The sequence below is a fragment of the Pseudophryne corroboree genome, chromosome 10 (genome assembly GCF_028390025.1).
Source record: "Pseudophryne corroboree isolate aPseCor3 chromosome 10, aPseCor3.hap2, whole genome shotgun sequence".
Lineage (NCBI taxonomy): Eukaryota > Metazoa > Chordata > Amphibia > Anura > Myobatrachidae > Pseudophryne > Pseudophryne corroboree.
In genome coordinates, this window is record NC_086453.1 from 267,854,397 (window position 1) to 267,872,861 (window position 18,465).

Here is an 18,465-nt window from a genome sequence, read left to right on the forward strand (position 1 = left end):
CCTGGTGGGGAAACTGTCTTCAGATAAGAGGTTCCCTGTGTGTGTGGTGTGTCGGTACGTGTGTGTCGACATGTCTGAGGTAGAAGGCTCACCTAGGGAGGAGGGGGAGCGTATGAATGTGAGGTCTCCGTCGGCGGTGCCGACACCTGACTGGGTGGATATGTGGAATGTTTTAAGTGCTAGTGTGAACTTATTGCACAAGAGATTAGACAAAGCTGAAGCTAAGGAACAGTCAGGGAGTGAACCCGTGTCTGTCCCTATGTCGCCGGGGCCTTCAGGGTCTCAGAAGCGCCCACTATCCCAAATAGCAGACACTGATACCGACACGGATTCGGACTCCAGTGTCGACTACGATGATGTAAAATTACAGCCAAAAGTGGCTAAATGTATTCGATATATGATTATTGCAATAAAAGAAGTGTTGCATATCACAGAGGAACCCCCTGTCCCTGACACGAGGGTACACATGTATAAGGGAAAAAAGCCCGAGGTAACTTTTCCCTCCTCACATGAGTTGAACGAATTATGTGAAAAAGCGTGGGAATCTCCAGACAAAAAACTGCAGTTTCCCAAAAGGATTCTTATGGCGTATCCTTTCCCGCCAACGGACAGGGTACGGTGAGAATCCTCCCCTAAGGTGGAAAAAGCGTTGACACGCTTGTCAAAAAAGATAGCGCTACCATCACAAGATACGGCTACCCTCAAGGATCCTGCTGACCGCAAGCAGCAGATTACCTTGAAATCCATTTACACACATTCTGGTACATTACAATTACAATTGCGACGGCCTGGGTTTGTAGCGCGGTAGCAGCATGGACAGATTCCTTATCGGCGGAGATTGAGACCCTAGATAAGGATACCATTTTATTGACCCTAGGCCATATAAAGGATGCTGTCTTATATATGAGAGATGCTCAAAGAGACATTAGTTTACTGGGTTCCAGAATAAGCGCTATGTCAATCTCTGCTAGACGAGCCCTCTGGACCCGGCAGTGGACAGGTGATGCAGACTCAAAAAGATATATGGAGGTTTTACCTTACAAGGGTGAGGAATTGTTTGGGAAGGTCTCTCGGACCTGGTCTCCACAGCTATGGCAGGTAAATCAAATTTTTTGCCTTATGTTCCCTCACAACCTAAGAAAGCGCCACATTATCAAATGCAGTCCTTTCGTTCCAGAGCCGGCCCTAGCCAATTTGATGCCCTAGGCAAAATTTTGTCTGGTGCCCCCTAGCTCCGCCGCTAGTTCTGCATCTGTACCTGCAACGCTCAGGTAGTGGGACCCACCGGGGGGTTACCCTGTGGGCCAGTTCAACTCTGCACAATGCCACACAGTAATGACCATAATACATATAATTCCACACAGTAAAGGAACCTTACACATAGGCCCCACATTTGTAATGCCCATAATACACATAATGCCACACAGTAATGCACCTTACACATATGCCCCACATTAGTAATGCCCATAATACACATATACTGCCACAGATACTGCCACACTTGCTGGTTATACAAAAAGACCAGTATCAAACATGTAGAAACTGTCCATTCTCTTCACTATTCAGTGTGTTTGCTGGTGTCTGTTACTGCATGCCCTTTACTTTATACTGTGGGAGTGATATGCTCTGCCCTCCAGTCTGATGTGTCCGAAAGTCATGCTGCACTGATGTTTCATATAGAAAAGCACAACGCAACTTACTGACCACGTTACAGTGCTGGGTGGCAGGGGAATTTTACGGCATGGACTGACTAGGAAATAAAGTGTGGGGAGAACATTGCCCATGTTATGTCCCTGCAGACACCTGGGAATTGCACAGGGATAAGGGACACAGGATAACAGGGTCCCCCTCCCCTATGTGCACAAGGAGTATAGGTGATGTCAGATTTCTGTGAAGCAGTCTTCCAAATTACACATGTGTTATAGAAGCCATCCAGTAATAACCTTATATAGTCAGTGAAAATGTCACAGGTCCAGGAATTGCATTTACTTGGCTTCTGCTGTCTGTCTGAGGTCTCACAAGTCAGGGGCATTCAAGCATGTCAGAGGAAGTTTAAGGCACAGTGTGCATTTTTTTTACAAATGTAAACAGCAGTGTATACAAGTACTGATTGAATACATTTGGAAAGTAACAGTTAGTTTGCGGACTGTCCCTCCCAGCATGAGATACTGCAGGGACATGCTTGGATGCCCCTAGACATGCTTGGATGCCCTAGGCAAATGCCTAGCCTGCCTATAGCTAAGGCCGGCTCTGTTTCGTTCAAATAAAAGCAAAAGAGTGCGTGGATCGTCCTTTCTTGCCAGAGGTAAGGGCAGAGGTAAAAAGCTGCACAGCACAGCTAGTTCCCAGGAACAGAAATCCTCCCCGGCCTCTGCAAAATCCACCGCATGACGCTGGGGCTCCGCTGAGGGAGTCCGCCCCAGTGGGGGCACGTCTTCGACTTTTCAGCCACATCTGGGTTCACTCACAGGTGGATCCCTGGGCAATAGAAATTGTTTCTCAGGGATACAAGCTGGAATTCGAAGAGGTGCCTCCTCGCCGGTTTTTCAAATCGGCTCTACCGACTTCTCCCCTAGAAAGGGAGATAGTGTTAAATGCTATTCACAAATTGTGTCTTCAACAAGTGGTGGTCGAAGTTCCCCTACTTCAGAGAGGGAAGGGATACTACTCCACCCTGTTTGTAGTTCTGAGACCGGACGGTTCGGTCAGACCCATATTGAATTTAAAATCCCTGAACCTATACTTAAAACGGTTCAAGTTCAAAATGGAATCGCTCAGAGCGGTCATCGCCAGCCTGGAAGGGGGGGATTTTATGGTATCCCTGGACATAAAGGATGCATACCTTCATGTTCCCATATATCCACCTCATCAGGCGTACCTGAGATTTGCGGTACAGGATTGTCATTACCAATTTCAGACGTTGCCGTTTGGGCTTTCCACGGCCCTGAGGGTTTTCACCAAGGTAATGGCGGAAATGATGGTGCTCCTGCGCAAGCAGGGTGTCACAATTATCCCGTACTTGGACGATCTCCTCATAAAAGCGAGATCACGAGAGAAGTTACTGAACAGCGTGTCACTTTCAGTGAAGGTGTTACAGCAACACGGCTGGATTCTCAATATCCCGAAGTCGCAGCTGGTTCCTACGACTCGTCTGAGCTTCTTGGGCATGGTTCTGGACACATACCAGAAAAAGGTTTTTCTCCCGATAGAAAAAGCTCAGGAACTCATGACTCTAGTCAAGAACCTATTGAAGCCAAAACAAGTGTCTGTGCATCATTGCACTCAAGTCCTTGGAAAAATGGTGGCAACATACGATGCCATTCCCTTCGGCAGGTTCCATGCAAGGACTTTCCAATGGGACCTATTGGACAAGTGGTCCGGGTCACATCTACAAATTCATCAGCGGATCACCCTGTCCCCCCGGGCCAGGGTATCTCTCCTGTGGTGGCTGCAGAGTGCTCACCTTTTGGAAGGACGCAGGTTCGGCATTCAGGATTGGATCCTGGTGACCACGGACGCGAGCCTCAGAGGGTGGGGAGCAGTCACACTGGGAAGAAACTTCCAAGGACTCTGGACAAGTCAAGAGACTTGGCTTCACATCAACATCCTGGAACTGAGGGCCATATTCAACGCCCTACGTCAAGCGGAGAACTTACTTTGCGACCAACCAGTTCTGATCCAGTCAGACAACATCACCGCAGTGGCTCATGTAAACCGCCAAGGCGGCACAAGGAGCAGGGTGGCAATGGCGGAAGCCACCAGGATTCTTCGCTGGGCGGAAAATCATGTAAGCGCACTGTCAGCAGTGTTCATTCCGGGAGTGAACAACTGGGAAGCAGACTTCCTCAGCAGACACGACCGGCATCCAGGGGAGTGGGGACTTCATCGGGAAGTCTTCGCACAGATTGCAAGTCAGTGGGGACTGCCCCAGGTAGACATGATGGCATCCCGCCTCAACAAAAAGCTACAGAGGTATTGCGCCAGATCAAAAGATCCTCAGGCGGTAGCAGTAGACGCCCTAGTGACACCGTGGGTGTTCCAGTCGGTCTATGTGTTTCCTCCTCTTCCTCTCATACCCAAGGTATTGAGAATAATAAGAAAAAGAGGAGTGAGAACAATTCTCATTGTTCCAGATTGGCCACGAAGGACCTGTTATCCGGATCTGCTGGAAATGCTCACAGAAGATCCGTGGCCTCTTCCTCTACGACAGGACCTGTTACAACAGGGGCCATGTCTGTTCCAAGACTTACAGTGGCTGCGTTTGACGGCATGGCGGTTGAACGCCGGATCCTAGCGGAAAAAGGAATTCCGGATGAGGTCATTCCTATGCTGATAAAGGCTAGGAAGGACGTGACAGCTAAACATTATCACCGTATATGGCGAAAATATGTTTCTTGGTGTGAGGCCAGGAATGCTCCTACGGAAGAATTCCATCCGGGCCGTTTCCTGCACTTCCTACAGACTGGAGTGAATTTGGGCCTAAAGTTAGGATCCATTAAGGTTCAGATTTCGGCCTTATCCATTTTCTTTCAAAAAGAATTGGCTTCTCTCCCAGAAGTACAGACTTTTGTAAAGGGAGTGCTGCATATTCAGCCTCCTTTTATACCTCCGGTGGTGCCTTGGGACCTTAACGTGGTGTTGAGTTTCCTTAAGTCGCACTGGTTTGAACCACTTCAAACGGTGGAGTTAAAATATCTCACTTGGAAGGTGGTCATGTTATTAGCCTTGGCTTCGGCTAGGCGAGTGTCGGAATTGGCGGCGTTGTCTCATAAAAGCCCCTATCTGGTTTTCCATGTGGATAGGGCGGAATTGCGGACTTGCCCTCAATTCTTGCCTAAGGTGGTGTCATCTTTTCATATGAACCAACCTATTGTGGTGCCTGTGGCTACACGAGATTTGGAGGATTCTGAGTCCCTTGATGTAGTCAGGGCTTTGAAAATTTATGTGGCCAGAACTGCTAGAGTCAGGAAAACGGAAGCACTGTTTGTCCTATATGCAGCCAACAAGGTTGGCGCCCCTGCTTCGAAGCAGACTATTGCTTGCTGGATCTGTAATACCATCCAGCAGGCACATTCTACGGCTGGATTGCCGTTACCAAAATCAGTCAAGGCCCATTCCACTAGGAAGGTGGGCTCGTCTTGGGCAGCTGCCCTAGGGGTCTCGGCACTACAACTGTGCAGAGCTGCTACTTGGTCGGGTTCAAACACCTTTGCAAAGTTCTATAAGTTTGATACCCTGGCTGAGGAGGACCTAAGGTTTGCTCATTCGGTGCTGCAGAGTCATCCGCACTCTCCCGCCCGTTTGGGAGCTTTGGTATAATCCCCATGGCCCTTACGGAGTCCCCAGCATCCTCTAGGACGTTAGAGAAAATAAGATTTTAAACCTACCGGTAAATCTTTTTCTCGTAGTCCGTAGAGGATGCTGGGCGCCCGTCCAAAGTGCGGACTACTTCTGCGAGAGTTATATATAGTTTTGCTTACATAAGGGTTATGTTATAGTTCCATCAGGTTAGAGTGATGCTACGTTATTTTTTCATACTGTTAACTGTTTAATTGATACACAAGTTATACGGTGTGATTGGTGTGGCTGGTATGAATCTTGCCCTTGGATTAACAAAAATCCTTTCCTCATACTGTCCAACTCCTCTGGGCACAGTTTCTCTAACTGAGGTCTAGAGGAGGGGCATAGAGGGAGGAGCCAGTGCACACCCAGACCTAAGGTCTTTCTTAAAGTGCCATGTCTCCTGCGGAGCCCGTCTATCCCCATGGTCCTTACGGAGTCCCCAGCATCCTCTACGGACTACGAGAAAAAGATTTACCGGTAGGTTTAAAATCTTATTATAAACACACATACAACTTACAGAATTACATAGATAGCACTTAGCACTCTCAGCTGGTATACAGGACCAGAGTCTGCAGTGAATTGGCAGGGAACCAGCTACACTGTGTGACAATAGCCTGTGGGTCAGATTCAAGAGATTCAGCCGTCTGTAGCATGCAGAATCAGCGTTCATCAGTGGGTCACAACTCATAGGGCCTAATTCAGACCTGATCGTAGCAGCAAATTTGTTAGCAGATGGGCAAAACCATGTGCACTGCAGGGGGGTGGGGCAGATATAACATGTGCAGAGAGAGTTAGATTTGGCTGGTTGCTTCTGTACAGGGTAAATACTGGCTGCTTTATTTTTACACTGCAATTTAGATTTCAGTTTGAACACACCCCACCCAAATCTAACTCTCTCTGCACATGTTATATCTCCCCCCCCCCCCCCCCCATGCAGTGCACATGGTTATGGTTATGCCCATCTGCTAACAAATTTGCTGCTGCGATCAGGTCTAAATTAGGCCCATAGTCCAGCAGCAGCATTAGCTGGTGTTCCGTCGCTTGCTGCAGTGCAGGCTGAATGGTACATGGTGGGAGCCGTCTTGTCCTCTATTGCAGGTGTTAGCGGGGCTCCTGAAACAGAGCAGATTAACTCTGCAACAGCAGTGGGTGCACCGCAGAGCTCTGTTGGAAGCAGTGGAGGATTTATCACAAAGCAACCAAAGTGGCTGCTCCCCTGTTGGTTCCAGGAGGCCTGCCTACAAGGCTGTATAAAGGACCTTTCTGGCGGACCACAAAATTGTCCGAGAGCTGGACTGGCTGAATAATCCCAGCAGGCGGTCAGTAATTAGACAGCTGTTGGGTGCCGGCTACATCACATGCCTGTGTCGCCAGTCCTGCAGTACTGTGCGTGTGACCAGTCATGAGACACACGTATGTATGACGTCAGATGCTTAGAAAGAGGAGCCGGGATGTGCACAGCAAAACACATGAGGTCTTCCAGGGTACTTTATTACGGTATTTTTAAAAATTTTATATAACATCCACCTACAGTACTTCAAATTCCAATCAGGCGGGAGTGCGGGATGGGTGTGGACAGTGTTATTTTAAATACAGTTTCTAACATCCAGCTGCTACAATCAGGAGCGGTTCTTGGTGCGGGCAAGCAGTGCCTTCGCCCGGGGTGCTGCGGCCTGGGGGCACGGCCGCAGTCACCCCGCAGGCACCGCTGCCTACCCGCTCCCCGCTCCTCGGCTACAGCAGAAGCCGTGGGCGTCCGCTGCAGCCGGCTCCAGGGACAGACTCTAGAGGTCAGTATTGACCTCTAGTGTCTGTGCGGCGCTGCTATGGGATAGACGTCATGACGTCTCTCCCATAGAGAGGAGCCGGCGGCCAGACGGAGCAGCAGCAGCAGTCGGGAAGCAGGAGCGGGGCAGTGGTAAGTATTGTTTTTTTTATTTTTGCGTGTGTGTGTGTGTTTGTAAGCGGCGACAGGGGGCACAGCGACAGCGAGCAAAGCAACAGGGGGCACAACTACTGGGGACAAAGAAAGAGGGGGCACAACTACTGGGGCAAAGAAACGGTGCATAACTACTTGGGGCAAAGCAACAGGGGGAATAACTACTGGGGGCAAAGCAACAGGGGGCACAACTACTGGGGGCAAAGCAACAGGGGGCACAACTACTGGGGGGCATAGCTATAGGGGGCACAACTACTGGGGCAAATCTACAGGGGGCATATCTACTGGGGGCACAGCTACAGGGGGCATATCTACAGGGTGCATAGCTACAGGGGGCATATCTACTGGGGGCAAATCAGCTGGTGGGCACAACTACTTAGGGCAAATCTGGGGGCACAGCTACTAGGAGCATAACTGTGGCCACACCCCTCCCCTATGAAGTGTTAAAGCAGATTAACTTATAGGAAGAAAAGCAATACCTTAAACGTATATCTGTTAGTGATGAGCGGGTTCGGTTTCCGAGAAACCGAACCCACCCGAGCTTTACATTTTTTTACACGGGTCCGAGCAGACTCGGATCCTCCCGCCTTGCTCGGCTAACCCGAGCGCGCCCGAACGTCATCATCCCGCTGTCGGATTCTCGCGAGATTCGGATTCTATATAAGCAGCCGCGCGTCGCCGCCATTTTCACACGTGCATTGAGATTGATAGGGAGAGGACGTGGCTGGCGTCCTCTCCGTTTATATAGTTAATTATTAATAGTATACTACACAGTTGATCTGATTGCTTAGCTTATTGTGGGGAGGATTGGGGACTGGGGAGCAGCTGTTAGGAGGAGTACAGTGCAGAGTTTTGCTAGTTTTTTATCCGTTCTCTGCCTGAAAAAAACGCTCCATACCATATCTGTGCTCAGTGTGCTGCATGATATATATCTGTGCTGAGTGCTCACACTGCCTAATTGTGGGGACTGGGGAGCAGTTATAGCAGGAGTACAGTGCACAGTTTTGCTGACAGTGACCACCAGTATACGTTTGTCTGCCTGAAAAACACTCCTGTGGTGGCTTTTTTTTATACTAGTTTAGCAGTCTGCTGGCAGTGTCCACCAGGTCCATTATACTGTATATAGCAGTACGGTAGGCCACTGCTGTACCTACCTCTGTGTCGTCACTCGTCGTCCATAAGTATACTATAGTATCCATCCATCTACATTGTATACCTGTGGTGTCTTTTTTTTTATACTATAAACGCAGTCTGCTGACAGTGTCCACCAGGTCCATTATACTGTATATAGCAGTACGGTAGGCCACTGCTGTACCTACCTCTGTGTCGTCACTCGTCGTCCATAAGAATACTATAGTATCCATCCATCTACATTGTATACCTGTGGTGTCTTTTTTTTATACTATAAACGCAGTCTGCTGACAGTGTCCACCAGGTCCATTATACTGTATATAGCAGTACGGTAGGCCACTGCTGTACCTACCTCTGTGTCGTCACTCGTCGTCCATAAGTATACTATAGTATCCATCCATCTACATTGTATACCTGTGGTGTCTTTTTTTTTATACTATAAACACAGTCTGCTGACAGTGTCCACCAGGTCCATTATACTGTATATAGCAGTACGGTAGGCCACTGCTGTACCTACCTCTGTGTCGTCACTCGTCGTCCATAAGTATACTATAGTATCCATCCATCTACATTGTATACCTGTGGTGTCTTTTTTTTTTATACTATAAACGCAGTCTGCTGACAGTGTCCACCAGGTCCATTATACTGTATATAGCAGTACGGTAGGCCACTGCTGTACCTACCTCTGTGTCGTCACTCGTCGTCCATAAGTATACTATAGTATCCATCCATCTACATTGTATACCTGTGGTGTCTTTTTTTTTATACTATAAACGCAGTCTGCTGACAGTGTCCACCAGGTCCATTATACTGTATATAGCAGTACTGCTGTACCTACCTCTGTGTCGTCACTCGTCGTCCATAAGTATACTATAGTATCCATCCATCTACATTGTATACCTGTGGTGTCTTTTTTTTTATACTATAAACACAGTCTGCTGACAGTGTCCACCAGGTCCATTATACTGTATATAGCAGTACGGTAGGCCACTGCTGTACCTACCTCTGTGTCGTCACTCGTCGTCCATAAGTATACTATAGTATCCATCCATCTACATTGTATACCTGTGGTGCCTTTTAGTTGTGCGCATTAAAATATGGAGAACAAAAATGTGGAGGTTAAAAAAATAGGGAAAGATCAAGATCCACTTCCACCTCGTGCTGAAGCTGCTGCCACTAGTCATGGCCGAGACGATGAAATGCCATCAACGTCGTCTGCCAAGGCCGATGCCCAATGTCATAGTACAGAGCATGTAAAATCCAAAACACAAAAGATCAGTAAAATGACCCAAAAATCAAAATTAAAAGCGTCTGAGGAGAAGCGTAAACTTGCCAATATGCCATTTACGACACGGAGTGGCAAGGAACGGCTGAGGCCCTGGCCTATGTTCATGGCTAGTGGTTCAGCTTCACATGAGGATGGAAGCACTCATCCTCTCGCTAGAAAAAAGAAAAGACTTAAGCTGGCAAAAGCACAGCAAAGAACTGTGCGTTCTTCGAAATCACAATTCCCCAAGGAGAGTCCAATTGTGTCGGTTGCGATGCCTGACCTTCCCAACACTGGACGGGAAGAGCTTGCGCCTTCCACCATTTGCACGCCCCCTGCAAGTGCTGGAAGGAGCACCTGCAGTCCAGTTCCTGATAGTCAAATTGAAGATGTCAGTGTTGAAGTACACCAGGATGAGGATATGTTGCTGGCGCTGGGGAGGAAATTGACAAGGAGGATTCTGATGGTGAGGTGGTTTGTTTAAGTCAGGTACCCGGGGAGACACCTGTTGTCCATGGGAGGAATATGGCCATTGACATGCCTGGTCAAAATACAAAAAAAATCAGCTCTTCGGTGTGGAATTATTTCAACACAAATTCGGACAACAGGTGTCAAGCCGTGTGTTGCCTTTGTCAAGCTGTAATAAGTAGGGGTAAGGACGTTAACCACCTTGGAATATCCTCCCTTATACGTCACCTGCAGCGCATTCATCATAAGTCAGTGACAAGTTCAAAAACTTTGGGCGACAGCGGAAGCAGTCCACTGACCAGTAAATCCCTTCCTCTTGTAACCAAGCTCCCGCAAACCACACCACCAACTCCCTCAGTGTCAATTTCCTCCTTACCCAGGAATGCCAATAGTCCTGCAGGCCATGTCACTGGCAAGTCTGACGAGTCCTCTCCTGCCTGGGATTCCTCCAATGCATCCTTGAGTGTAACGCCTACTGCTGCTGGCGCTGCTGTTGTTGCTGCTGGGAGTCGATCGTCATCCCAGAGGGGAAGTCGGAAGACCACTTGTACTACTTCCAGTAAGCAATTGACTGTCCAACAGTCCTTTGCGAGGAAGATGAAATATCACAGCAGTCATCCTTCTGCAAAGCGGATAACTGAGGCCTTGGCAGCCTGGCGGTGAGAAACATGGTTCCGGTATCCATCGTTACTTCAGAGCCAACTAGAGACTTGATTGAGGTACTGTGTCCCCGGTACCAAATACCATCTAGGTTCCATTTCTCTAGGCAGGCGATACCGAAAATGTACACAGACCTCAGAAAAAGAGTCACCAGTGTCCTAAAAAATGCAGTTGTACCCAATGTCCACTTAACCACGGACATGTGGACAAGTGGAGCAGGGCAGACTCAGGACTATATGACTGTGACAGCCCACTGGGTAGATGTATTGCCTCCCGCTGCAAGAACAGCAGCGGCGGCACCAGTAGCAGCATCTCGCAAACGCCAACTCGTTCCTAGGCAGGCTACGCTTTGTATCACCGCTTTCCAGAATACGCACACAGCTGAAAACCTCTTACAGCAACTGAGGAAGATCATCGCAGAATGGTTTACCCCAATTGGACTCTCCTGGGGATTTGTGGCATCGGACAACGCCAGCAATATTGTGCGTGCATTACATCTGGGCAAATTCCAGCACGTCCCATGTTTTGCACATACCTTGAATTTGGTGGTGCAGAATTATTTAAAAAACGACAGGGGCGTGCAAGAGATGCTGTCGGTGGCCAGAAGAATTGCGGGCCACTTTCGGCGTACAGGCACCGCGTACAGAAGACTGGAGCACCACCAAAAACACCTGAACCTGCCCTGCCATCATCTGAAGCAAGAGGTGGTAACGAGGTGGAATTCAACCCTCTATATGCTTCAGAGGATGGAGGAGCAGCAAAAGGCCATTCAAGCCTATACATCTGGCCACGATATAGGCAAAGGAGGTGGAATGCACCTGACTCAAGCGCAGTGGAGAATGATTTCAACGTTGTGCAAGGTTCTGCAACCTTTTGAACTTGTGCTGTTTGGGGAGTATTTATTTGAAGGGCCATCCTGCGTGACACTGCAGTGCCACTCCTAGATGGGCCAGGTGTTTGTGTCGGCCACTTGGGTCGCTTATCTTAGTCACACAGCTACCTCATTGCGCCTCTTTTTTTCTTTGCGTCATGTGCTGTTTGGGGAGTATTTTTTTGAAGGGCCATCCTTCGTGACACTGCAGTGCCACTCCTAGATGGGCCAGGTGTTTGTGTCGGCCACTTGGGTCGCTTATCTTAGTCACACAGCTACCTCATTGCGCCTCTTTTTTTCTTTGCGTCATGTGCTGTTTGGGGAGTATTTTTTTCAAGTGCCATCCTGTCTGACACTGCAGTGCCACTCCTAGATGGGCCAGGTGTTTGTGTCAGCCACTTGGGTCGCTTAGCTTAGTCACACAGCTACCTCATTGCGCCTCTTTTTTTCTTTGCGTCATGTGCTGTTTGGGGAGTATTTTTTTCAAGTGCCATCCTGTCTGACACTGCAGTGCCACTCCTAGATGGGCCAGGTGTTTGTGTCAGCCACTTGGGTCGCTTATCTTAGTCACACAGCTACCTCATTGCGCCTCTTTTTTTCTTTGCGTCATGTGCTGTTTGGGGAGTATTTTTTTGAAGGGCCATCCTGCGTGACACTGCAGTGCCACTCCTAGATGGGCCAGGTGTTTGTGTCGGCCACTTGGGTCGCTTATCTTAGTCACACAGCTACCTCATTGCGCCTCTTTTTTTCTTTGCGTCATGTGCTGTTTGGGGAGTATTTTTTTCAAGTGCCATCCTGTCTGACACTGCAGTGCCACTCCTAGATGGGCCAGGTGTTTGTGTCAGCCACTTGGGTCGCTTAGCTTAGTCACACAGCTACCTCATTGCGCCTCTTTTTTTCTTTGCGTCATGTGCTGTTTGGGGAGTATTTTTTTCAAGTGCCATCCTGTCTGACACTGCAGTGCCACTCCTAGATGGGCCAGGTGTTTGTGTCAGCCACTTGGGTCGCTTATCTTAGTCACACAGCTACCTCATTGCGCCTCTTTTTTTCTTTGCGTCATGTGCTGTTTGGGGAGTATTTTTTTGAAGGGCCATCCTTCGTGACACTGCAGTGCCACTCCTAGATGGGCCAGGTGTTTGTGTCGGCCACTTGGGTCGCTTATCTTAGTCACACAGCTACCTCATTGCGCCTCTTTTTTTCTTTGCATCATGTGCTGTTTGGGGAGTATTTTTTTCAAGTGCCATCCTGTCTGACACTGCAGTGCCACTCCTAGATGGGCCAGGTGTTTGTGTCAGCCACTTGGGTCGCTTAGCTTAGTCACACAGCTACCTCATTGCGCCTCTTTTTTTCTTTGCGTCATGTGCTGTTTGGGGAGTATTTTTTTCAAGTGCCATCCTGTCTGACACTGCAGTGCCACTCCTAGATGGGCCAGGTGTTTGTGTCGGCCACTTGGGTCGCTTAGCTTAGTCACACAGCTACCTCGGTGCAAATTTTTAGGACTAAAAATAATATTGTGAGGTGTGAGGTGTTCAGAATAGACTGAAAATGAGTGGAAATTATGGTTATTGAGGTTAATAATACTTTGGGATCAAAATGACCCCCAAATTCTATAATTTAAGCTGTTTTTTAGGGTTTTTTGAAAAAAACACCCGAATCCAAAACACATCCGAATCCGACAAAAAATTTTCGGTGAGGTTTTGCCAAAACGCGTCCGAATCCAAAACACGACCGCGGAACCGAACCCAAAACCAAAACGCAAAACCCGAAAAATGTCCGGTGCACATCACTAATATCTGTACAGGCCGCTGCGACCGCTAAGCATGTGTGAAACCCCTAACAGATGCGTACACGTTGCATGCGCACCCCATCACGCTGTAAGCACAGAGTAGCTATACGTGAGGCGGAATACACTTTATAACCCCTAGCAGGAAAGGGACACAACACCAATTGTATTTAAATATGTTGGGATCTGACCCACCAACAGTTACAACAATAATACAATCACAATAAGAGAAGAGGCTACAATCAATGGATACATATGTTTGTTCGCCGGCGCCACCCGGTTCTGGTCCTCAGTCTATCTGGGTAGATGACCTTCAGAGAATGTGTTTGACCGGCCAGGCAGCGTGGCTGTTATACATTAGTCCAAATCATGAAATAATGGAATCTGTAATCTCTTCACCCATAGGTCAAAGGGCTGTTCATTTACAGTACAGGAGGGGTCATAGGTCGGTTTGAATAGGTGGGCGATGCTTGGTCCAGGTGCACTTGCAGATGTTATCCACTGTGTTCCCGCCGAATATCAGAGTACAGTAAATACAGTGTAATATTAATATTCTGTTCCTGCGCATAGATATGCGCAGGAGCGTGCTATCTTCGGCAAACTGCTACTGGAATATTGCTCTTAAAATACTGTACAGCTGGATACCAAACACCACCTCCTAACCTAATTCTGTCCCCTCATATCCTGTAATGTCGAATCCCTCTGTTGTTGTACCTTTTAAACGAATGAAACTCGTTGGTGAGGTGCATGTAGACTATGTGTAAATTATGTACTATGTGAATTAAATATGGGATATGTCTTTTTGGCTTTTCCATTCGAATGCATATGCTACCGTAATTACTCATATCACGCGCTAACACGCAAGACCGTGTGAGCGATCATACGTAGCTTGCGAGTATGCGCACGCACGGCAGAACAAGCACCCGCACGGAGGCCATCTGTGTGGTGTTTGTACGTGATGAGTGTGCCTATAATATTTTCGACTTCGACAGTCAACCCTTTGGCAGTCAATAATAACTGCCACACATAACTAATAAACTGAAAATATTATCTATACATTATATACAAAGTTCGGATGACTGTGGGAGAGTTGTAGGTGGGAAATGTATAGCCTAGTGAGATAGGAAAAAGCATGTATGTATGAAATGTCTGAGGGGCATGTATCATCGTGCCGTACATTTTCTAAGTAAGCTTTGAGGTATTGCGAAGTGTACATTAACTCCTTCTCATCCCGTATTAAGGGTCTGTAAATGGGCAAACAAACACTACCGAGCTCTTTCTAGGCAAAGCCAGTAGCCCTCACCTTTACGGCTTATACCAACAAATGGGGAGCACATTTATCTGATGATACATGGAGGGGAAACGTATGTGCGTACTACTATATGTAGATAACGTTTATCGTCTATGTGTGCCAATAACTGAGGGTTGCAGAGATGAAGGTAAGACACAAAAAAAATATACAGTCACATATAGTTTGGGTAGGGTTGACGTCTTTTACGGTTGGATGTTTTGATACCAGCCTTTTCTAAAGTGATGTGTTGCTCCTGAGATCCTACAAATCCGTACTCGCCATCAGAACCCATTCCAGATCCTTGCTCAACGTCTCTGGGACCCTCACAAAAACAGATTGTCCTGATCAAAAACAGAATTACCAGAAAAACCCGAAACACAGTCTCTTGAGGTAGATCCATTTCGTTAAGGAGCAAAAACAGGAAAAAAAAAATAAGGAGGAAAAAAAGAAAAGAAAAATGCAGTGGGGGAAAGTGAAAAAAGAAAAATGGTACGACAACCGTCTTTGATTTTGTTGTTCTCCGCGCTCAGGTGCCATTCAAAAGTCCTGCCTCTCAGCTTTCCCGTAACAAATTCTCTAGTGATACGAGGTTCTCCTTCACCTTGCTCTTTGTCACGAGTTTTCTCCGGGTCAGCAACCTTCTTGCAGTGGAACGAATGGACCCAAGTGTTATGCACATCAGTGCCAGCAGGAATGTACTGGTGTCTGAACGGTGAGGGATGCAAAACAAATGAACTCACAGACAGACTGGGGAATATGACATTACATACACAGAAGGTGATAGGGTAACAAAATAAACACAAAGTGAACAGAGAAGCCCAAAGGCTAAGAAACTGGGTGTCTCCCTAGTATTAGGAATGCTCAGATGGAAAGAAGCGAGATGCAGTGATTTAATACGTAGAGAACCCGAAATGCTGTTGCTAAGGGCAACAGCAAAACCCTAAAGGGTTACCAACGGGTGTGGCAGTAAACTCCTTGGTCAGAGATGGAATAATAGACACAAGGAGAGTCTCCACAATCCTAGTCCTCACTTGCAGTGCACTGGTTTAGCTTACTGCCACTAAACTGACACCTGAACACCTTGCACAGTGAGAAAGGATTTTGGCAGACAAGTCTGAGAATACAGCCGCAAACTTGCTAGGTTCACAGAGTAGCAAAAGAACCCCAGCAGGTTAAACGACTGACTCCAGTCTTACTGCTAGGTCTGGATTGGCAGAGTGTAATACCAAATCCCAAGGCCTATTTGCAGTAAGCAACAAACAAATACAAAGTTTACACAGTACTAGCTAGCTTTCAGGAACTGACTAACCAACAAAGATTCAGCAGCATCTGCCTAACCTGAGAAGAGGGTTTATATAGCAGGTGCTGTCCACGCCCCACTCAGGCCTCACAGACTGTGAGCACAAAAACCAGCACCGGATCCCCTGCCGTGCACAGAGCCTGTAACCACTGCACAGCAAAAGACCCGAACCGGAGTATCAGCTACGCTCAGGTTACTCCGCTAGCACTTGTCTCCCGGTTGCCATGACGACGTGGCAGCACAGAGCAGGAGACCCTAACAGTACCCCCCCTCTGACGAGGGGTCAAAGAACCCCTACCACCGGGTTTATCGGGGAACTGCGAGAAGAAAGAGCGTAACAGTCTGGGGGCATGAAGATCACAACTGCGCACCCACGACCGCTCCTCCGGGCCATACCCCTTCCAGTGCACCAAAAATGACAGCCGACCCCGAACCATCTTGGAGTCAAGAATCCTTTCAACAACAAACTCCCTCTGGCCACGTATCAGAAGTGGGGAAGGTCTTCCACTGTAAGAAGGATTACTAATCGCCCGTTTTAAAAGGGAACAATGAAATGTTTTATTGATACCCAAAGAACGGGGTAGATCTAACTGAAATGCCACCGGATTGCTAACCCTAGTGATCTTATAGGGACCGATGAACCGAGGGCCTAACTTATGAGATGGCTGTCTCAACTTCAAATTCTTGGTAGACAACCAGACGAAGTCTCCTAATTTGAAGCTGCAGGGTCATTTCCGCTTATCTAAAACCCTTTTGGTCACTAATGACACAGACACAAGGGCTTTCTTCACTTTCCTCCAAATACCTCTAAGGACCGAAACCACAGAGGAACCACCAGGCGTGGAGTCCAGGGGGTCAAAAGAATTGGCCTTAGGATGATGCCCATACACACAAAGGAAGGAAGAGATCCCTGTAGCAGAGTGAGCCGCGTTGTTATAGGCAAACTCCGCCATGGACAGATGAGCCACCCAGTCAGTCTGACACTTGGAGACATAACACCTGAGGAACTGCTCCAAGGACTGGTTCACCCTTTCAGTCTGCCCATTAGACTGCGGATGGTAGCTTGACGACAAGCTGACAGAAATCTGGAGATCGGAACAAAATGCCCTCCAGAATTTGGCCACAAACTGGGATCCGCGGTCAGAGACCACATCAAGTGGCAACCCGTGGAGGCGCACAACATGCAGCATAAATAATTCAGACAGGCGTCTGGCCGATGGCAGCCCAACCAATGGAACGAAGTGCGCCATCTTCGAAAACCTGTCAACGACAACCCAGATGGCTGTCATCCCCGAGGATTTGGGCAAGTCCACCACAAAATCCATTGAAATGTGGGTCCATGGCTTAGATGGAATAGAGAGTGGATGTTATGGGCCAACAGGAACCCCTCTAGGAGTCTTATTTCGGGCACAGATGTCACATGCCCGAACCCACTGATCCACATCCCTAGCCACCGAGGGCCACCACACCGCCCTAGATAGCAACTCCCGAGTTCTGGCAATACCCGGGTGACCTGCCGACTTCTTGGCATGGAATTCCAGGAACACTCGCTGTCTTAACCTAGGAGGCACAAACAAAAGACCTACCGGAAGGTCTGGAGGAGCCTGCTCCTGTGCTCTAAGGACTAATGACAAGAGGTCCTGGGTAATGCCCACTTTAATACATGATGGGGACACAATGGGCAATGGCTCCTCGGTGGTCTCCTGGATTGGAGCAAAACTCTGCGAGAGCGCATCAGCCTTGATGTTTTTTGACCCAGGGCGATATGTTATCAAAAAATTAAAGCGAGCAAAAAACAAAGCCAATCGTGCCTGCCTGTCATTGAGGCGCTTCGCTGACTCTAAATATGCCAAATTCTTATGGTCGGTGAGAATTGAGACCACAAACTTAGCCCCCTCAAGCCAGTGTCTCCACTCCTCGAGTGCATCCTTAATAGCCAACAATTCCCAGTTACCCACGTCATAATTCATCTCGGCAGGCGAAAATTTACGGGAAAAGTAAGCACAGGGATGAAGGCGATTATCAGACACCCCCATCTGAGAGAGCACTGCCCCAATACCCATCTCAGAGGCATCCACCTCCACCACAAAAGGACGCTCTGGATCTGGGTGTCGCAGCACCTTGGCTGAGACAAATGCCCTTTTGAGACGGGCAAAAGCCGCTTTGGCCTCACAAGACCAGTGAGCAACATCCGCCCCTTTCTTAGTGAGTGCCACCAAGGGCGCCACTATAGACGAAAATCCAGCGATAAATCGTCTATAAAAATTTGCAAAGCCCAGAAAACGCTGAAGCGCCTTCAAACTAGTGGGCTGCACCCAATCCAGGACTGCCTGTACCTTGGAACCCTCCATTTGGAAACCTCCTGGGGAGATAATATATCCTAGAAATGCGATTTGCTGAACTTCAAATTCG